The sequence below is a fragment of the Arvicanthis niloticus genome, chromosome 6 (assembly GCF_011762505.2).
Source record: "Arvicanthis niloticus isolate mArvNil1 chromosome 6, mArvNil1.pat.X, whole genome shotgun sequence".
In the NCBI taxonomy this organism is placed as follows: domain Eukaryota; kingdom Metazoa; phylum Chordata; class Mammalia; order Rodentia; family Muridae; genus Arvicanthis; species Arvicanthis niloticus.
In genome coordinates, this window is record NC_047663.1 from 60,537,009 (window position 1) to 60,559,412 (window position 22,404).

Below are 22,404 nucleotides of genomic sequence, written 5' to 3' on the forward strand. Positions count from 1 at the left end.
CCCCCTTAGGGTCACTGACCATGTTGCTATCCCTTCAGAGTGTATCAGAGTGTGACACAGGCCGCCTCCCTTTTACAGAAGCTGAGGCTTAGGAGGGCAGGCGCCATGCCCACAGTCAGCCTTGGCAATAGCAAGGGTAGGGATTGGGGGCTCAAGAGCTGCAAGTACAGAGACCTAGAGTCACTGGCAGAAATCCCTGCCACAGGCTTGGCTTAGTACCACTTCCTACAGGAAGCCTTCTCGGACTGTCTTCCGCTCAGCAAGGGCTTAGAGAGCTAACTGATGCCACGTAGAGCAGGAGCTGCCAAGTGCTCGAGTTGGTGCCTCAGAACCGGATGCTCCCCTCTGCTGCCCCAGCCCATAAACCTGGAGTTCAAGAAACTGGTCAATCTGCAGGGAGCATGGGCTTCACCATCAGGTCTCTGTCTTGAAAGCCCCAGGGAAACTCTCCTGCTTGGCTCAGGAAGAGTGAGAGCTTTGCTCTGCACCTTCTTCCTGGGCCTCTCAACAGCCTTGACAGCCACTTCTGGGAAAGAGACATCTCCCTTCAGAGAGAGGCGTCAGGGTCTAAGTAGGCTGGTCAGTTCCTACCTGGGCTGTGCGTCTGGGTGATGCCACTGGGACGCCCTCTGGAGCAGCTGGGGAGGCTCTCAAGTGAATAAGGATGCTCCTGCCTGCCCTCCTGCCAGCTGCACCTTTCAGGGAAGACGCCAGGCGGGGGGGGGGGGGGGTGGGGGGGGGGGGCGTCTTTCTACATCTGCTCCTGGTTGCATTCTGCTCTAGGCTGCTCACTTTTACCTTAAAGGCACAGTACATGTGATGAACCTTTGCCTTGATGTTCAGATCTTTTATTTCCTTTTTCAAAATTTATGTATGAGTCTTCTATGTGAATATATGGTGCATGCCAGAAGAAGGCATCAGATCCCACTATAGATGGTTGTGAGCCACCATGTGGCTGCTGGGAATTGAACTCAGAGCCTCTGGAAGAGCAGCCAGTACTCTTTAATGGCTGAGCCATCTCTCCAGCCAATATTCATGTCTTTAAAATGGACCTAAGCATGCTGCCTCTCAACCACTGCAGTTGGAGCATTAATGACACTGCTCTGTGCCCAGTGCCTAGGGCAGCTTTGAGTACACAGCAAACAGCATACACTGCCACTGATATATGTGGTATCTTCACTGTCACGTGGCCTGAGGCATGGTGCATGCTCTTCTAGAACATTCCCCAAGATCAGGCCAAGGGCTTGAAAACAGGAAACTTATTCAGAAGATGGTTGGGAAGCATACACAGGTAATTTGAGCCAGGATAGTAGCATAGTCAGTGGTCCCAAGGGGGCACCAGACGCTAGGCCCAGGGAGACCCTAGGAGGACCTCTAGGGTGCCATAGGTGTCAAGGGCTGTGATCTGGCCTAATAGCAAGTACTGTGGGCTGTCACAAGCTGGTGCAATCACCCCACAGCTGTGCATGCAGGCAGCTATGGTCCTAGAGAGGCTGGAGGATGGAGCCTAGGAAACACTCAGCACATTTGGCCAACAGCTCCTGCCTCCTACAGAGGTCAACATACCTGTGTGCAGCTGTCATAACACACGCAATCTGTCTGCTTTTGTGTGTGTGTGTGTGTGTGTGTGTGTGTGTGTGTGTGTGTGTGTGTGTGCCTTCCCAGAGAGCAGATCTGTTCACACTGGTATACACCAGGAGTCTGTGTCTACTCTTGTACACAGGCATGAACACATACACCTTCTTCAGGGCTAGGCAGTAGGGTGGAGGCACACACCCAACCCAACCAAGGCAGCAGGGTGGGAGAGATGGTCTGGTCACCTTGGCAACGGGCAGTATCTAGCTAGTCTGGGACAGCTTTGGTTCAAAAGAAAAAAGAAAAAAAATCCAAGCACTGAGCACAAAAAGAGGCTGCATGGGCAAAAAAAAAGGGGGGGGGGAGTTGGGGATGGGGTTCATCCCAGCAGCCCCAGGCCAAGTGGGCCTAGCTGAGTCCCTAGGTATAGAGTCCTTTCCGAGACTTGGAAAGCCCACTCAGGGACAGCCAACAGGGGATAAGTGCCCTAGGGTAATGCTACTGGAGGTGAGGGGGACATGCTCTCAGGGTTACTGAGCCCCAGAAGGCACTTGGCACTCTGTAAACACAGGCATGCTGGGCCATGACTGCACAGAAGTCACCAGTTTGACAATTAACACACTAATTGCACATGCTGTCCACAGCCAGTGCATTAGCCCAGATCATGTGGTGATTTATTCACGAGAGCGTCCATCTCCTGTCTGCCCCCAGCTTCTAGCCTCAGCTGCCTCTCTGCTGGGTGAGGAGGCTGGGAGGAAGGCAGACACTTCCCGAGCCCTGCTTGAAAACCTTGCATGCTGTTTATGTTCCATCAGATAAGCGTGCTCAGGAGGAGACCTCGGGTGAGCCACTCCCAGCAGACAGTGGCAGCTGTAACCTCCAGTCTGGCGGCGACAGCTGGGAAATGCCTCCTCTCGAGTCTGAGAAAGTGGGGTTTCTGAGGTAGCCACTGCTCAAGAGCTTGTGGCTGTAATCTTCAGCACAGTAATATAAATTCCCCTAGACTGCTACCCTGTGTGCAGAGCATGGCCTGCAGGGGAGATTCTGAAGCTACCCTCCCTTGATAGAAGAGGAAACAGCTATTCAGAGATGCCAAAGGACTCACTCAGAGCTAGACAGCCTGTAAGAGACAGAGCCTGTGGCTTTAGAGCCAGTGTCATTAAGGTCCTGTCATTTAGCCTCTCCGTTTTGAGTAGTCCTGGGGTGTTGGTGCCATGAGAACACTTTAAAGACTGGGAAACTGAGTCTCCAAGAGCTAGAGATTTAGCTTGGGGGTTACACAGGTAGAAGAGGAAGTAGACACATGACTTTGATGGACAGTGTGCTCCCATTCAGGCCATGGGTAACACACACACACACCCCATCTGTGACCCCGGGACTAAAGTCTCCAAAGCACTTGATTGCAGAGTCCAGGGAGCTGTGCCAGGGAAAGTTAAAACAGTTCAAGGTGGTCAGCCACTGCTGCCTGAGCCACACCCATGGAGGGTTCCCTCCCCTGTGCCTCTGTAGAGCCCATCCACCAGCCCTGGAGGTCAGCTTGGCTAGCTGTGACTACCAGGCCCAGGACAAAAGTATGAAGGGCCCACAAATCAGAGCAGCAACTCCAGATGGTAATCACAGTTACCATTCTCAAAAGAAGAGGCCCCTTCCTCACCCAGGTTAGCCCAGGCTCTGCACATCAGCGTTAGCTTATGGGGTGGTCTGTGACCCCCATATGCTCCCTAGAGCACCCTGATGGCCTCTCTAGAGATGCATGGGAATGTCAGACCACTCTCACAGGGCCAGAATCACCTTGTCTATGAGGCACTAACTCCATCTTTGAGGGCTGAGGTAGCCATGAGGATTGACCATTAGGCAGAGCAGGCAGCACATTTTGGAGATCAACCTTAGAATTCCTTGGCTGTGCAATCTTAGGTCCCCAGATGCTCCTCTCTGCGCCTGTCTTCCTGTCTGCTGAAGATTTTCTCCCAGGGCTCTGACAGACAAGAAGTCTGAATTTTGCAGTCCACATCACTACAGTGGGTGCCTCTGAATGACCTCAGCTCCTGCGTACCTCCCACGGTCCTAGAGTAGTTACAAGCCAGACCTGGCAGAGGCCCAGGTACAGCAGTGGACATCTGAGACTGGCTACTTAGACCCACAACCTAGCTGTTCCTGTCCCACACAGCAAGGGAGGGCAAAACACCTCTGGAAATGGCTCTACCCACTTCATGGAGAAGTTCCAACCACTCCCCAACCTACACTGAACCCCAAATGCTCTCTTCCTCTCTGGGCTAGTTCACAACTTTTACTCCAAGCTGTTTCTTGGTCATAGTAAGGTCTTGGGCAGGTTGCTGTACCTCTCCTGCCTCTGTTTCCCCACCTGTAACAAGCCACAACTGGGCATGATTGTAGTGAGGACCACCAGGTTCATAAGGAGGTTAGTGTTGAGCCTGGCATAGAGCAATATCACCATCTTTATGCCAACTGCCATCATTCCTGCCTACAGACTTTGCTGTAGGCCTAACATGGTATAAAGAGTTTCTGGAGAAACAGATGGACATTTTCTGAGAGTTCCCCCTTGACAACGCATGCTCCTATAGCACACAACTCCCGCCCTTGCAGGGCCATCCCTCCCAGAATGCCCACAGCCTGCCTACTGTTTTCACCCTTCCCACACTTAGCTTCCAGCTGAGCTCCTGGTGTGGACTCCTCTGTGGACTTCTTAGTCACCACAAAATGAAGGCACACCAGAGCCTCCTTGAAGGTTTGCAAAACAATAATTCAGAGCCTTGTCCCCAGATACCAACACACCAAAGCCTTAAAAGAGCAGTGTGGGCCAGGCCTGTGCCTTTCCTAGCACACAGGAGGCAGAGGCAGATGGATCTCTGTGAGGGCAAGGTCAGTCTGGTCTACAGAGTGAGTTCCAGGACAGCCAGGGCTGTTACACTGAGAAACCCCGTCTCAAAAAATAGAAAGGGGGGAGGGGGAGCAAGCAAGGAAGCAAACAAGGAGCAGTGTGAGGTAGATACTGAACTTTTACAGACATTTACAGACAAGGAAACCAGGTTACAGGGAACCGGCCTACAGATGCTGGAGATCTGAAGTAGACTAACAATCTGGACCTCAGCCCCTTCTCTACCCCAACATAGTAAGCAGAACAATGAAGGCTGTCACATGTCACTAACAGTGTCCACACCAAGGATGGCTCTGAGCTTAGAAAAAACACATTGCAGGGATCAGAGGCTTAAGCAAAGCCCTAGGAGAACCATCTCCGACTAAGGCCAGTCACTCAAAGAGAGTGGAGATAGACCCAGAAAGTAAATTGTACACCCCTGGCCACTGTGGCCTCATCTGTGAAGTGGGAACTGAAGGACTCGGGGATTCAGGCCCAGTGCCCTGAACAGAACAATACCCAGCAATCAGTTGTGAAATGACAAGGTAGGGCCCCTCACAGCCTGTGCCCACCAGATCCCATCACAGCCCACAGGGCACTATAGTACTTAAGCAAGCAGACAGTGCTGGGTCCATAACAAGAACATGGGAGCAAAGGGAAGAACTTGAACAAAGGAGACGCTGAGGCTCTGGCAGTGGGAAGGGGCCCATGAAAAACAAGGTGCCATTCAGGAAGAGCCTGAGTCCCAGGAGAGGGTATATGAAACTGGCCACACTCAGGAGATGCCAAGGTTGAATAGAGTTAGCCAAGGCTAGTCCTGGGGTGTAGCCAATCATGGGAACAATTTGTGAGCCCTGAACCTGGGATCTGAGAGCTGGACCCTTCAATCCTGTCTCAAGAGAGCACCAGAGGCCTCAGAAAATCCTCCAAGCCTCTGTGGGCCTGTGGCCTCACGGGCAAAGGAACAGAGCCTCAGCATCTTGCGCGGTTGTGATGTAGGTGCAGTGTGTCAGCACACACAAACTTCTAGAGCCATGGTTTTCAACCTTTCCAAGGCTGTGACCCTTTAACTCAGTTCCTCATGGTGTGGTGACCCCCAACCATAAAATTATTTTTGTTGCTACTTTATAACTGTGATTTGGCTACTTTTAAAAATCGCAACATAAAACCTGTGTTCCCTAATAGTCTTGTTTGTTTGCTTTCTTTTTTGTTTTGTTTTGGGGTTTTTTGTTTGTTTGTTTGTTTGTTTGTTTGTTTTTCAAGACAGGGTTTGTCTGTGTAGCCTTGGCTGCCTCAGACTTCTCTCTGTAAACCAGTCTAGCCTGGAACTCACAAAGGTCTGCCTGCCTCTGCCTCCCAAGTGCTGGGATTAAAGGTATGCACCAACACCCAGCTCAGTCTTTCTATGATTTTAGGCCACTTGTGAAAGGATCTTTGACTCGCCCCCACAAAGGGGTCACAATCCACAGGTTGAGAACCGATGTTCTAGCTAGTTCAAGCTTCCACTCTGTAGTCCTCTGAGCCCAGAAGGCCAGGATATAGCTGGGGTAGAGGTGGCTGGAAAACCTGGACATGGGGGACAAGAGATGCAGACTTGCAAAGAAGATACAAGAGACGCCAGAAACATGTGGACTTGGGGTTATAGACCTGGTCTCAGAAGAACAGTTCTGTCTAAGTAGTGTGCTACCCTGGTGGGTCAGAAGATACATAAGGTCAAAGAGCCAGGGGGTGGTGTTCCACTGGGACCCTTGTGCCTTGGATTCATAAGCACTGTCCATACTGCCTTCTCCTACTGTAGCCGTCTGTGCATACAGGACCCCACCCTCCCAGCTTACTAAGTTCAGATACACTGATGTGTGGTCACAGCGCTGACCCTACCAAAGCCCACCACCCCCAATCAGGCCCTCCACCTGGGTTCATCTACATCTATGCACACTGCATAGTGTCCACCATGTAAGGAGTCTACCCATGTCTGCACTGCCTGGCTAAGGCCTCACCTTCTGAATTTGCTGATCCAGGATCCCCTGTTTGAGGATACTGGGTTGTGAGGAAGGCGTGGATCTATGACCATTCTCCTACCACACACAGCAGCACTCCCAGGCTGATGAGAGACAGGTGGCTTGGAGTCCCTCCAGATCCAGGCAATGGCAGTATTCTGGGGGAGGAGGCTCCTGTCAGTCCTCAGGCCTAACAAGCTGGAAGAGGCTAGGGACCAGCTAAGCTATACTCCCCCAAAACAGCTGCAGCTGAAGGTGGAGCCCAGAGAGAAAAGCGCTGTGGGGCATCAGTCCGTCTGTCATTTCCTTGGCATCCAACTACAGCAGCCAAACCAGCCTTCCCTGCAGAGCCCAGGCCAGTGGAGCTGGCACTACCCAGTGCACACATGCTGGCACACATGCAAAGATGATGGCCCAGTCTGTAACCCAACAGAGAATGGCCCTCCTGCTCTGTCCCTGCTTTGCCCTTACTGGGCCAACATCAATCGCTTTGCCGCGCCCTCTTCTCTCTGACGCCCCTCAGCTCACTCCCTGATTTAATGGTCTCTGCTCACATGGAGCTCATGGTCACTGTCCCCTCGGCACACAAGTTCTGTGGAGCAGGACCATTTGTCACCCAGTGTCCTAAGTGATAGGCTCTCAACGGTCACCCCTGGAAAGGCTCGTTTCTAAGAATTCTAGAGAGAGTCCAGTGGAAAAAGAGAATCCTGGATATAGCAATAGATTTAGATAGCCAGAGGGGACGAGGTCCTGTGGACAAGAGAGTGAGAATCCATCTACAGGGAAGGGCTGAGAAGATCAAATGAGCATCTGTGACGTAGACCAGTGAGTTCTCTTTTGATATTCTCAGAAAAATCAAACCATCCACAAAGTCTAAGGCTTTACTGAGAAGGCTTAGGCCTAGGATCTGGAGAAAGGGGACAAGCACCAGGGGCTAGATTAAAAATGAGTGACAGGTTCAGCAACAGATTGGAGAGAAGAGAGCTCAGAGTGGGTCCTGGCAGGTACAGGAGTGTTGTGTGGCTGGCTAGCAGCCCCACGGCAGACTGCAATTGTGTATAGGGGCTTTGTATACTTTCATTCTGGTTCTCCTGAAGTCCCAGGGATCTTGGTTAGCAGTCAACTAATAATTTTCTTTGGCTCTCAACAGTACTCTAAGGGCCCTCTTGGGCTAGACCCTTCACTGTGGAACAGATGTTTCCACAGCCATTGTGAAGCCATGACCCAAAATACTCACCTGTGAGCCTTTTGTGTTCAGTACGACCCTCTAGGAGGCTTTCACTGGGTCACAGGAATCTGTGGAAATGGCTGTTTCTCCACAGGACCTGGGATTCTTAAAGCCAAACAGAGGGATGAATAGATCTGTGGGTGGATGGATGGGTAGAGAGGGGTCAGGTGTATATGTTTGTGTATGTTTGTATGTTTGTATGTTTGTATGTATGTATATGGTTAGAGAGTGGGAGTGGATGGATGGATGGATGGGTGGATGGGGGTCAGATGTGTAAGTTTGTGTTTGTGTGTGTGTGTGTGTGTGTGTGTGTGTGTGTAAGGAGTGGGAGTAGATAGATGAATGGGTGGGTAAATGCAGGTCAGGTGTGTATATGTATGTGTGTATGTATGTGCATGTATGCATGTATGTATATATGTAAGAAGTGGGGGTGAATAGATAGATGGGGTCAGATGTATAAATTTGTATATATAGGTGTGTGGGGGTAAGGAGTGAGAGTAGATAGATGGATGGGTGGATGGGTGGGGTCAAGTATCTATATGTATGTATGTGTGCATGTATGCGTGTATGTATGTGAGTAGGGAGTAGGGGTGGGTAGATGGGTGGATGGATGGAAGAATAGGTGGGTGGGTGGGTGGGTGGGTGGATGGAGGAATGGATGGATGGATGACCAACAATTCAGTTGTCTCCTAAGTACCAGATTCTTAAACTGTACATTATGATCCCATATGGTAACTCAATGTAGAGTCCCAAAGTATGGCAATAGTAAGTTATTTTGGACATGCAACGATCAAAACTCAATTCAAAGTCAGTGTGTCATGAATCCTAGGTATTCACGCAGTGCACTTATGCTCTGCTGTACAGCTTCACTGTAGCCTTGGTTCTGAACATCTCATGAAAACTGCACCGAGCCACACAGCACCGACAAAACATTGCTCGAAACACTTGACTCAGATGCATGCTATGGACGCCAGCGTTTCTAATGCACACACAGTGTCCTGCTCTTACAGAAACATAGTAGAAGACAAAGGCTTTAAATATTTTCTTATTGTATTTCTCAGCATATAATTATTATTATATCTTTGGATCGTATGGCGATTTGAATGAGAAATGGCTCCATCAGTTCATGTTTGAACATGAGGCTCCCAGTTGGTGGCACTGTTTGGAACTTTCAGTAGGTGGAACCTTGCTGAAGAACATACACTATTGGGGAGGGCTTGTGGGGTTTACAGTTTCACCCTACTCCTGGTTCTCTCTCACACAGCTTCCTGCTGTATGGCCACATTGTGCCTTTCCCACCACTGTGGGCTCTGGCCCTCTACAAACAGAGGCTGAAACAAACCCTTCCTTATGCTGCTTTCCGTCACAGTATCCTAGCACAGTAACAGAGAGGTAACTAATGCAGACTGTACTGTGTTTGATTTTGAATGTTTGATTTTGACTGGTGTCACCAGGCAGGGCTGTAGAGATGGCTCGGCAGTTAAAGAGAACTTGCTATTTTTATACAGAGCCTGGGTTCAGTTCCCAGCCCCCAAATGGTGGCTTACAACTGTCTGTAACTTCAGTTCCGAGGGATTTGATGCCCTCTTCTGACCTCCAAAGGATACCAGCTATGCCTGTGGTGCACAGACACACATGCAGGCAAAACAGTCATACACGTGAAATAAAAATAAGTAAATGTTTTTTTTTAAAAATTACTGCCAGACATGGTAGTGCACACCTTTAATCCCTGTCCTTAGGGACATCTTAGAAACAGATGGAGTTCTGATTTGAAGGCTAGCCTGGTCTATTAGAAGATCCAGGCCAGGGCTGCACAGTGAGACCCTGTTTCAAATTAAAACATTGAATTTTATTTTTTAAAAAAGTTAAAATGGATTTTGGCTTGAGATCAGAGCAGAATTTTCAACCATTCCTGAAATGACCCTAAATATACTTGTGCCATTTTGCACCCTGTATTTATGCAAGAAGGCGTTCTCACCGCTGACATTTATAAAATCAAAATATCTATCAACTCTGAAAAACGTTGGAGATACTCTGTGACCTAGAATCTCCAACATTCAGCTAGGATTTAATTATTTATGTAAAATCAAGTATGTCCATCTCATTAGTATGCAAATTTGTTTTAATCTTTATTAAATGATGAAATTTCTTCATGATTTACTACTAATAAATGCTTAGCCCATCTGATATACCTCTATACCCAGGGTCACATGAAAATGTCTTGGGTAAAACTGACCCAAGGTAGGAAGGGTTGAAGAAACCCTGTCCATAAGCAGCAAATCTTCACAGCATGGCATTCCAGGGCATCATCATATATCTGTAAACAAATTCTTGAAAAGCCTGCAGTGCCTGTCTTCCATAGCCGGAGTCTGGGAGCACAGCTGTTAAGGCCAAATGGCTCCCAGGATGTGGGGCATTTGGAGAGGTCAGTGTCAGCATGTGAACGTAGTTATGGGAGGTACTCTGAGACACTTGCATAAGGCTTCAACCTCAGCCATGGCCCTACCCCAGGATCCAGCCCTAAAGGGCCCAAGAAATAATCTGTCTGTCCCCCAACCTGATCCAGAGCAAGGACAAAGCTGACTGGACCAGCCCACATTCAGAAGTTGGAACCACAGGGGAGTGAAAAGCCTCAGATCACACAGGCTGAGTATGATCCCTGACAGTGTCTCCTCTCTTTGAAGCCTCAGTTTCTCTACCTATGAAATGGTCCTCTATTATCTAGAATTTTTAAACAGCTATAAGGTGTGGTCAAGCACTCCCTGGAACTATCCGTGTGAAAGGGAGATGTTGCCCTATTTTTCAGAATACAGAATTGAGGCTTAGAGAGATGATACTGCTAGCTTCAAGTCACACAGCCCCCACTTAAATCTGGGCCAATATAGTTTATGGTGCTTATGGCCAGCCCTACTACTTCCAGCCAAGCAGGGTGTCTAACATCCTGGGAGAAGAGCTCAGGCTAAGCACCTCCCACCAGCCCATAGCACTCTTCAGACACAGCCTTCTCTTCATGGCTTTTTGATGTTGATTGACATCTGGATTGGCCATCTGCCTCCCCAGCCTCATCTCTAGCCTGGCCAGGACACTGAGCACTAAATGAGAGAACATCTGGAAACACTGAGCACAGTGCCCAGCACCAGCAGATCTGGTAACAGTCATTTCATGGTTTTCTTCAATGCCAAATCTCAGGGAGACATTATACCACTTCTCAAGAAACACTGGCACCGTGTGCATGCTAAAGCCCCCCCCCCCGCCCCCAAATATTATGATAGTAGCCTGGAGTGTGGGGAAGAACCAAGGACACTGGCATCATCAATTCAGTACAACTCTGCAGGGACATGCCTGGTGGCAGGCAAGGAAATAGTTTGGGCCATGAGTCTAATGACAATGGGCGATGGAGAAAACCAGGTGCTCTGGATGTCAATCTTGGGCGCTGGGCACACAGAACCGAGGAGGCAGGTTCTGCACCTTGGTTTTGGAATCTGCAAAGTAGTAGTAGCTTCCTGTTCTTTGAGTCAGCTGTGAAGATCCAGGAGGACATGAAAAGAGACAAGGTATCAGGAACTAACCACCTGACTTATTGACCAACCAGTGGGGTAGGATGAAGATCTGAGAACACCCTCCCCCAAAGGAGCTAACTATGAGCATGCGCCACGGGAAGATACCAGACTGGATGATGTCTAAACCAAGGGAAATGAAAGCCCTTGCTGTCAAAAGTTGTGTTGTCAGATAGGGCATCAGGTGGCTGTGCTACGCACAAGCTCTGCTGAGGTGTCCCTACACTAGTATGACATCAGATGGGCTCTCAAAATCACAAAGAAATACACCCTTCAACCTAGGTGAGTCATTCCCAGAACCCGCTATTTAGAGAACCCAGGCACAGTGACCGCTAAGGTTGGATGGAGATCTAGGAAGTTAATACATCAGAACGAGGACGTTTTAACTAAGCATAAATTCAGTCTCTTTCCTGAAATACCAGGCAAATCTCAAAACCATCTTGCCACAGAAAGTAATATTTCAGGGCTGGGGAGATGGCTCAGCAATTAAGAGCACTGGCTGCTCTTCCAAAGGACCCAAGTTCAATTCCCAGCACCTACATGGCAGCTCACAACTGTCTGTAGTTATAGTTCCAGGGCATCTGACACACTCACACAGACATACATGTAGGCAAAACACCAGTGAACATAAAATTAAAAATTAGAAAAAATAAAGAAAGTAACATCTCCCACACCCTTCCATGTGCCCAGGTTATGTATGAATTCAGATTGCACAAAAGCACTTCAGAAAGAGAGGACCGTTCTTGTCTCTGTGTCTCCGTGCCCCCAAAGGGAGACTGGACAGAGCAGCAGAGCCATCTGCTCACACATGGGAAATAGCAAAAACCAAAGCAGAACCCTAATGCCATGTGTTTCCAAAGGATACTGCCCAAAAGTACATCTTTTCTTTCTTTTTAAATAGTGGTGGTGGTGGCTGTGGTGTGTGCATGCATGAGTGTAGCATGCACGACACATGTGTGATGGTCCAAGGACAAACTTCAGTCACCGCTTTTGTTCTTCCATCTTTACATTGGTCCTGGGGGTTGAGGCTTTGCATGGTAAGTGCCTTACGGGCCGATCCATCCTGTTGACCTGGTTTTTTGTGTTTTAAGATTTTATCTTTCTGGGCTGGAGAGATGGCTTAGAGGTTAAGAGCACTGACTGCTCTTCCAGAGGTCCTGAGTTCAATTCCCAGCAACCACATGGTGGCTCATAACCATCTGTAATGGAATCTGATGACCTCTTCTGGTGTGTCTGAAGAGAGCGACAGTGTACACATATACATAGAATAAATAAATAAAATTTAAAAAAAAAAAACCTTTAAAAAAAAGATTTTATTTTTCTGATGCTAGAGGTACAGAACAATGGCAAGAGGACTTGTCTACCATGCATGAGACCCTAGGTTCCATCCCTAATTAAAAAGAGAGAGAGGAGAGGGAGAGGGAGAAGGAAACAGGGAGGGAGAGAGAGGGAGAGAGAGAGAGAGAGAGAGAGAGAGAGAGAGAGAGAGAATTCTAATAAAAATTCCATATCACAAAAACTTAGCCTGCACAAAACTATTGAAAATAATCTATTCAAACTCTGTATATAAGTTATAGTTTTTTAAAAACCACAAACGGATTTCACGTGCAGGCTTGGATCCCCTCCCCAGGGCATCTTATCACACATATTCCAAAACCTGAAAAACACTTCTGAAATTCAATGCAGGTTGAAGCCCAGCATTCTAGATAAGAGGCTCCAGCCAGACTATTTCAACACCCGACACAGCAGTACCTGAACCAATTCGGGGCTTCCCACTGTTCACTTCTGCCTTCTCCTGGGCCTCACCCTGAGCCAGCAGAAGAGCAGGTATGTGAACATGGTTGCCTTCGTTGCTCTAGGATTCCCATTTTATAGACGCAGACTCTGGGGCATAGGTTCCTACAAAGGCTCCCAACACTCCTGATTGCCACCACTCCCCTGTCCCCTAAATCTATTCTCTATCAACCTCTACCTATTTAGGGTGTTTGGGCCCAGCTGCAGCTGGGCCAAAGGCCAGCAGGAGGCATCTGGGTCAGGAGAGGACAGAGCCTGGTAGTGTGGGTCTGAGCATTTGCTACAAGGTTAAGCTCAGGACCCCAACTGGTTATGGCTGAGCTGGCCAGGCCAAGTCCAGCTCACGTTCAACAAAGCAAAGAAAGGGGATGGTGGGTACGTTCTGTCACAAAGGCCAGGGGCCTGGGCCACTGTGCGACTACCACAGGGGCTCCTGGGGACACACCCAGTGGTCCTCAGGTTTCCTAGGGCCCAGAGAAAGTCCTGGCTGCTTTGACCAAACAGGTGTTGCCGACAGCTTGAGACCCAGCAGGTAAGGTGTTGGCATGGCCAAACCTCCGGCTGCACAATGGAGAGGGTGACAAAGAAGAGGAAGCTGCCCTGCCCTGCCCTGACCACAGAGCCAAGTACAAAGGGCAGGAAACAATGATGTCTTGAGAGAAGGGAAGCATTAGTGCCCATTTCACAAGAAGGAAGACTGAGGCTTGGTGCATCAGAACATTCGAGATCCTTATTGCCTCTCCTGAAATCAGGGCATCATATCACTTCCAAACAGGGTCTTCCTTCACATCAAACTAGGATTCAGGAATATCTGAGGACCAAGCAAGTGGCGGGCAACCCAGAAGCAGAGTTCCCAGTAATGGTGGTCCTCCCCCAGGCAGAGGACTAACCCTGTCTGAAGACCATAAAGAATCCAGCTGCCCTTCCACTAGAAGGTCAAGAAAAAGGCAGTGAAGCAGGGACCTCCCTGCTTTAAGAAAAAGGGGTGGGCACATCCCCCTTCAGATCCAAGCAAGGCTTGCTCTGTCCTAAGGGAGTTAGCCCACCCTAAGTTCCACAGCACTGACAGATTAGACCACATGGAAGCTGGAGGAGCTGAAATAGATAGGTGGAACGGAACTGAGATATTGGGGAAAATTAAAACACACAGCTCCAGGCATCCCCACACTCTTTGAACCTGAATTCTGGAAATCTAGGGGGTTCTAAACTCCCTGGATCCCAGGAAGGACCTAGAACCTCTCTTGGGGTTAAGCTGCTCCAATTCTGCAATTCCAGGTTCCCTACTTCAGACTGGTAAAACTTCACAGAGAACCCATGATGTGTGAACTCAATGGCTCTGCAAGTTCAAAGGCTCCACAACCGAGATCCACAGACTCGGTGACTCAGCCCTCATCTTGGAGACAGGAATGGAGCCCTGGGCTCAGTGGGCACTGGGCACCACATGGCCAGGATCCTGAAGCAGGGAACCAAGGGATGCATAGGTGGGGGAGGGGAGAGGAACGGAGAGAACAGCTACATTTACACAAGCTCTGAGAGACAGTCACCCAGAGAATGTGGAGCATTCTGGGGGGAGAGAAGGCAGAGCTGAGAAGGGATTTGTTTTCTACTCTTATATTTAATTGTACCATGCAACACTCCCATAATTAAAGACTGTAATAATTAACAAAGGAATATGACCAAGTCCATGACTCTTCTGCTTGTCTATTTTATCTTCCCCAACCCTGAGAGATATCAGCCCCATGGGGTCCCCCACAAGGGAGGGCTTGTGTGCATCCATGGCCCCAGCCTCTCGGCACAGGGCATAGCACGTGCATGCGCCTTCGTCCAAAGCTATTTGTTGAAAGTATAAATGATGCTAAAATTTGACATCCTCAGGGCCTGCGTCATAGCGCTTGATAAGTCAAGACCTCTAGGATTCTCTAAGAAGGGAAAGAATGGAAGCGAAGGAAAAGAAGAGCCCAGAGCTGGGCCAGACGGTAGTACAAATAAGGAGTCACCTCCAGGTGACCAGGTCACCCTGAGCTTGCCCCAGCCCTCCCAGGTCAATTTCTACCAAGTTAAAATGGAACCTCCCCCTCCTGCTGGAGACTCTAGAGCCTCAGGGGCCAACAATGCCTCTGCCTTCCATGTGACCTCGCCAGGCCATGCCAAGCCCCCACAGGCTTCCACATCCTCTCACAGGCCTGAGTGGAAGGCTGGCCTTGGCCTGGAACCAGAAGCCCAGAGGCAGAGGTCGGGGCAGGGGGGTGGTGCGGCTGCTGCTACCCAGAACGCCAGCTGCTGGCAGTGATTTATTTTTGCTTTAAGTGCTGAAGAATTGCAGGGCTGGAGCAGCCAGCTTAGGGGGGCCTGCGCTGCAGCTGGAAGGAGGAGGAGGTAGGCAGGGGTGAGGGCAAGCCTCTGACCTGGGCCCCAGAGCTTCTCTAGACCTCTCTACTGCCCTCTCAGACTCACTGCTCCACATAGTCCTGCACCCCAGCTTCCATTCACCCTGCCCCCACCCCATCACCAAGTCTCCACATAGCTAAAAAGAGGCCAGAGAGCAGAGATACCAAACTCACTTGCAAAAGGCTATGAGACCCTTCTCTGGCCTCAGGGGACTCACTCACACAATGGGGATACCATGTCACCCCCACCAGAAAGGAAAATTGCCCAAGGCTCCAGTTCAACCTTGACTTGGTCCCTCCATTGTCTCCAGAAGACAGGACCCCAAGCCCCTTCTACTCAGTCACCAGAAGCCATGGAGCTATCGAGGAGAGAAGAGGAAGGCTACGTAGTAACAAGAAAATGTCATGTTTTCTTCACAACAAGGGACAAGCCTAAGTTGTTGACTGCAAATCTGAAGAACTAAAACATGGAGGTCATGTTCAAGGGATTTGAATGGGAAAGTAAGAAGCACAACCCAAACTCCAGTGGCCAGTGGGAGTCATCGTGCCCCATGCCACTTCTCAAGGCCAGGCTGGATAGGAAGCAGGTAGCAAGACCCACCACCTAGAAGAACTCACTACTCCCATCCAGCTGGGGTGGGGCTGTCCTGAGCTGGAGGCAGCCAGGCTGGGATAGGAGACAGTGTGAACAGAAAGGCTCCAGCCAGACTGGTCCAGACTCTATTCTTTCTGCTCAGTCACAGGATCCCAGGGCAAGGGTTCAAAGCACAGCCATGGCGCCCAGCTCACACTCAAAGCAGGAACTACGCTGGCACCTCTGGAGACTCTGTAGTCCCACCTGCAGATGCCCACAGTTGCCACTACAAGATGAGCACAGCGTGTCAGGCAGCACACAGCTGAGGCGGTACACCCACCCACTGTATGTACTGAGCACCTGCCGTCCGCTGCCTATTGCCACAGGCCTAAGGGGCACAGCTGTGGACTTATAGCTCAAAACAATGAAGAAAATCGGAAAATAAAACACTGGGGCAGATGGCACTGAGTTCTACATCGAGAAGGCAGTGGCACGAAGGTCAAGGGGCGTGGCTTCGATACTGTGAGGAGTTGTGGGGAGGGGCTACGGGGAAGAAGTGGCATTTGGGCAGCACATGAGGGTGGAAAGGAAACAGTCATGTACAGACCTGGGAAGGAGTGGTCCAAAGAAGGGACTGGCACAGGCATAGGCCTGATGGAGCACAGGCCTGCCACGTTGAAAGCATGGCAAGGAGGACAGGGAGAGAAGCAGAAGCAAGTACACACAGTGAGAGAGGCCAGACTGGAACCACTAAAGCACTGCCACCCAGATCAGGTGAAGCACACAGTAGGGACCTGAGCCACAATGCCCTGCCACTCCATACCTTTTACTGTTTATCCTCTAACCATCTCCAAGTCCAAGTTCTTCCAAGAGACTGGGCCACAGGTGAGAAATAGAGAAAACCCTTCAGCTGCCCAAGGCTTAGAGGGGATATTAGGGAGCTTCCAAGCCAGACCCACAAGGCCACGCCCACCCTCAAGAAGCAGGGAGACCCAGCAAGAGCAAAGCTGCTCCTGGGGCAGCTGAGAAACCTGCTGGCCAGGCTCATGGAGCCATGTTTGGTACTATAGGCCCGAAGCCTAACGAGGATGCAGGGCCAGCATCTCTGAGGTCCCCACAGCCTCACACTGCCTCTGTAGTTGTCACCTCAGCAGCCAAGCAGGAAAACATGAGCTTTAGGACATCTCTGTGAGTGAGAATGGGCACACGGAACAGCCCAGAGTAGGAGGCCAGCATCTGAAGCCACCTCCACGGAAGCCCACTTCTCTCTAAACAGTTTGCCTTGCAGCCAAAGGAAGACTGGGCTGCACTCTGATTCCCAAGGCTTGGGCACCAAAAGCCCACAGCTCTCCTTCATAGGGTCCCCTCTGGAGACACCCAGCTTTGCTGAGCCTACAATATCCTTATAGGTATGTTTAAAGGCTCTCTTCCCCTTCTCCATCCTGGGTATCCCAGGACTTCCAGGTTTCAGTCCTAGCAACTGAAGCCAGGAGAAGCACCTGTGTGCCTCTTGCTCCACCAACCTCCCAAACACCCCCATTTGCAACTAAAACCAAATCTTCCCTACACAGTAAAACCGACTTATTGAACAGCCCCTTACAGTTTCTGTATGCTGGACACTCCAGACCTCACACCCACCACAGCTTTGGCCGCATCACAAGACGGCTGCCACCGAAGCCTCAGGGAACATTATGGAACACTAACCTCATGCCAGGCCTTCATCAGGTCCCAAGAAGCAACTTCCTGGGAGACAGGGAGGCAGGCAGGCCCTAGGGCTTAGTGGAAACTGCCTGGGGGTAGAGACCGCCTTCAGGAACTGTGTCTGTGAGCAGCAGAAAGGTGCAGCCTGTCCCTGAAGGGCCCTAGGCTCTGGGTCAGAAGCACACAGGCTATACCGAAGTTCCAGCACCTCTTGGCCCCCGTTCCCATCCATATAATGGAGACAATGCAAGCTTCTGCACTGGCAGGCCATTAACAAATTAAATTAGCTGGCCCAGCTCTGGGCCCTCAACTTCTTCCTGGGGCCAGTTCCTCTGGAAAAGCCCCTTCGTCACCACAGCTCCTCTGAAGCATCAACCGCCATGCCTGAAGCCCAGTCAGTCCCAGTCAGCTCCCTTCACTCTTGCTTTATCTACTGTTTTTCCCTGCTGTCTGCCCCTTTGCCCTCCGCTCCCCAGCAACCCTCCCGAGACGTAGGCTCAGTCTCCCCCCTCCTGCTGCCCAAGAGCTGCCCCTTGTCTGCCTCTCCTCAGTGTCAGTCCCTGGCAGGACTCCAATGACAGTTCACAGGGGAGGGAGGGGTAACTATGCCCGTGTTTCACTCACAGCACAATCCTGGACACGGCCCAGCCACAGGGCCCAGCTGCATCTGTTGCAGGAAGGGTCTTGCCCAGAGCAGGAGTTAGGATCAGGGAACTGAGAGTGACTATTGAGCAAACCTCACAGCATACTAGCAGACCCTGGGGGGGGGGAGGGCTGGCAAGGACCACAGAGATTGTTGAGACTGATGATGCAGTCATTTCCACAATAGCTTTGTGCCAAGGCCTTTGGGTGCCATGACTGGTCATACCAACTATGGCCCCAGACACTGGAGGCCTGGCTGAGCCAGAGGAAACTGTCTGCAGGCTGTACTGGCCCCAGTGTCGCAGAGCCTAGAGGTGCCACTGTGGCCAGGATTGTTACCATTATTGCTGCCATGTTAGTTCATTGCTAGAGGACCACTCTGTGCTGACTGGTCCTGCCTAGGGCAGAGCAGAGAGAAACACAGGAGTCCTGGTATGAAAGCCTTCTGATTTGGGAAAAATGAGGCAAGCCTTCTGGTTTGACCTAACATGTTGCATGGCTCTGGAAGCACCTGCCGCACATACCTCCCCCAACGCAGCACAGCCTTCTAAACCTCCCTCCACTAGACACACACCTACAGGGGACCTTGCCTAGAGAGCCCAATAACAGAGGACACATCCATCACCCCATTGTGCTCACCCAACCCAAAACAAAGGGGAACAATTAGGGCTTGAAGTATACAAATGTCAGTCCCGTATGAACACTATTCTTACAAGGTACTTTCTGTATGCACTATCTCAATGGAGAAGACGGTCCAGCACACCAGAACTACCTACCTTGTCCCTAAGGATGTCTGAGCCTCTCTCCCCATTCCCACTATGCTGAGGCTGGTCTGGTGGGCCACATGCACACAGCTATGCATTTATTCTCACAAGTGGCTCAGCTTGTCCAGGGTCACCTGCTATGACAGAGACCTTTGTGTCTCCTGACTAATTGTAGGGACCCCTTGAACACAACACAAAGGATGCTTTCGCTGAGAAGTCTCTTTGGGGTTCCCCTACAGGCCCTGAAAAAGGGGCTCTCCTGGGAATACAGAGGAAAGATACTCAAGGGAGAACCTGGCACTCAGATCTGCCTCTCCTCCCTGACCCTCTCCTGTTTATGGGCAGATCTGGGTGACAGGTCCCACATCAGCCACCTGGTGCAGTGCCAAGCTGGAGTCTAGACAGGTGGGACAGCAGCCAGGGTGGGATTTTGCTTATCTCTCTGAGTGCGTAAAGGCCGGGAGCCTACCAAGCCTCGTGGGTTCCCACCTCAGAGGAGGTGGCAGCTGATTTCAGTGGCATGTGGGCACCTAGGCAATCCAGAAAACTGACGCCTCTAACCAGTGCTTGGGAGGTGGATGCCAAGGCCAGAAAGTCCCTAGATCTTTACTGCCAGCTTCAGGCTTGGGTACAGGTAGTAAAGAAGAAACTAGAAAGAGCCAAAGACAGTATCACACTCTGGGGATGGCCAGAAGGGCAGCCCCCATCCCACCAGGTCTATGCAGTAGGGTGGCAGAACCTCCTAGAACCGGAGGCCTTCACCAAAGTGACACTTTCTTGTGAGTTCTAAGGTATTCACAAGACATGTGCACAAATTAAGGCAGGGATGGTGCCAAGGGCCTCAGCTCTCCAGCTCTCCCCCAAAGCTCTTTAGAAGCTGTCCCTCCCAGCTGCCTCTTCCAAGGGGTGCAGTTCCCCACAGCACACCAGAATAGACGTATGCACCTCGGAGAGACCCTTTGCCCTGAGCCCCTTTGTGTTTCTCAAGAAACCAAATTTAAGCCGCAAAGGTGCCCTGGACTTGCAGGCTAGATGAATGGTTAAGAACCACCTCCAGAATATTTTTACTCCATTACAGCACAGGCGGTGGGAAAGAAATGACTCCAAAGATCCCAGGTCTTAACAGGGAGCGTTCTCGGGTCGCTAGCGGAACCTGTGCACTCACTCACTCTGTACCCCATTTTGATCACAGGTCTGTCGGGTAAGGTCACGCCTAAGACCGATGCCGCGCGCAAAAGTGGCTCCGCCCGCAACCTTACAAGCCCCCTCAATCCAGCCGGCCGAGGGGGATCAAGAGCTCCTCAAAGTTTCCGAGAGCCGCCCCCCTGCCCCCGCAACACACAATACACCCCGGGAAAAACGTTAGCCGGGAGCAAAGTTCCCTGGCGGCTGTAGCCCGAAACATGGCAGGGGAAGAAAAGCTCTCTGTCAGCATTTCATCTGGTGGTTCACCACGGGAAAGGAGGAAAAGGAACGGAAGGAGCTCTTCTGCCTCACCTTCCCTGTTGCTGCACCACCCCTCGCTCACCCGGGGCGGGAAGCTGTCTGCGGGGAACTGGGGCCGAGCGGGTGGGCCGTGCGCCCACGGCCGCGCTCTTACCTCGGTCAGTGGCCGGGGCGCGGCGCGTCCCGCGTCCTCCAAGCTCCGCGCGGCCGTTCCCGGTCCCGGCCGCCGCTGCGCTGGCTGCATTGCCACCGTTGCCGCCGCCGCTTCAGCGCAGCCCCTGGGAGCGCTCCACGCCGAGGGGCGCGTCGCTCCCGGGCGCTGGGTGCCACCAGCCAGCCATAGGTCGGGGGCGCACGTCCAGACGGCGCCCCCAGCCACTCGGCGCTCTCTCCCGGCTCACCGCTGGCTTCTGTCGCTCAGTCCCGCGACAAGAACCGCCGACCCACCCCCTCCCCCGCCGCAGTTATCTGATCCCGGGTAGGGCCGGGCGCGCTCCCCTGAGCCGGGTGTGGGTGTCCTGCACCTCCCAGCGGGCTTCGATCGTACAGGGCACCCTCCCCCGGCGACCGTTCCCAGGGAGGCGGTGGCAGCGCAGTCGCGGCGTGGCCGGGGGAAGACGGGGAACGAGGAATGGAGGGCGAGGAGGCGGCGGGAGGCAGAAGCTCTGCGCGCACCCAGCTCCGCGCCCCGCTGCCACAGTAGCCCAGCTCGGTAACTCCTCCAACTCTCCGCCAAAAGCACGCCCGCCCTGCGCCGCGGCGCCGCTGATCCCGCCCACCACCGCCCTGGCCTGGCCCGGTGGCCCCTCTTGGCCCCAGCTGCCCCCCACACGCACCAGCCACTTGCGCACTGGAGCGCGCGCGCGCGAACACATACGCGCGCACGCGCGTGGCACACACACACACACACACACACACACACACACACACACACACACACACACCCATACACACACATCTTCCCAGGGACACGCGCACACACAGGTGCATGGCGAGCATATATACTCAGACTACTGGCAGGCAAGGGAATCTGGACGGGCTGCACCCAGCAGGATACCAAGCTCAGGCGACACCTGCACAAAATGCATGTGACGAGGAGCGCGATGGCTAAGGTGCACAGGTGCAGTCACATATGCACATTTGGGGTAGGATCAGTCAACACATCCATCCACACAGGCTCGCCTCTGAGCTCAGGCATTCACTCCCCTTACACACCAAGCTCAGGGTCACACGCAGGCACACCCCACCCTCTTTAACATCATATATCGCTTCTTCCCATCTTGTGTTGTATTTAGCTTTCATCTCTTGCTTTTTCTGTGCTCCTCCTTCTGGCCTGTCTGCTGATTTGATTCCATATGACGCCCCTCCCCTTGCCCACTCTTGTCTGGAAGGCAACCCTGGTACTCTCCTCTCCCAGTCTCCTGGAGCCTATTGTCTGGGCCTCAGGTCTCTGCCTCCTACAGAGCCTGGACCTTCAGCCTGGCAGACAGATCAGCCTAGCTGGCCTCAGGGAATTCCCATTCTATCATAGGGCTGACCCCCAGCTCAACCCTAACACTGAAGTATCAGTCCAAGAACAACTCAGGTCTATAGGCAGAACACAAGCTCTACAAAACTCCCCAGCCCCCTGGTCTCCAGCTCCTCCATAATGTGAAATATAATTATGCATTTGAATAGCAGAGACACTAGACGCAGGATCCCAGCCAAGAAGCATGGCTTTCTGGCCACCCAGATGCCCAGGCTCTGGAAACTTCTTCAGAGCTCTACAAAACCCACCAGCCCAACTCCAGGGAGCCAACTCCTCATCCAGGCCCCAGAGTCCCCAGAAAACTCTCCCACCTCAGGTGATGCTATCCTACCTCCT

The 22,404-nt window shown here is 51.6% G+C and overlaps 1 protein-coding gene across 1 annotated transcript in view; it reads right to left on the reverse strand.

Annotated features, from left to right (window-relative positions):
• Kcnj12 (potassium inwardly rectifying channel subfamily J member 12) overlaps window positions 1-21,312 on the reverse strand; it is a 49,430-nt gene extending 28,118 nt beyond the window's left edge. The window contains exon 1 of the mRNA XM_034505264.2: window positions 20,695-21,312. The gene's annotated coding sequence lies outside the window, so the exon portion shown is untranslated. The remainder of the gene's footprint in view (window positions 1-20,694) is intronic.
• Between the last annotated feature and the right edge of the window lie 1,092 nt (window positions 21,313-22,404).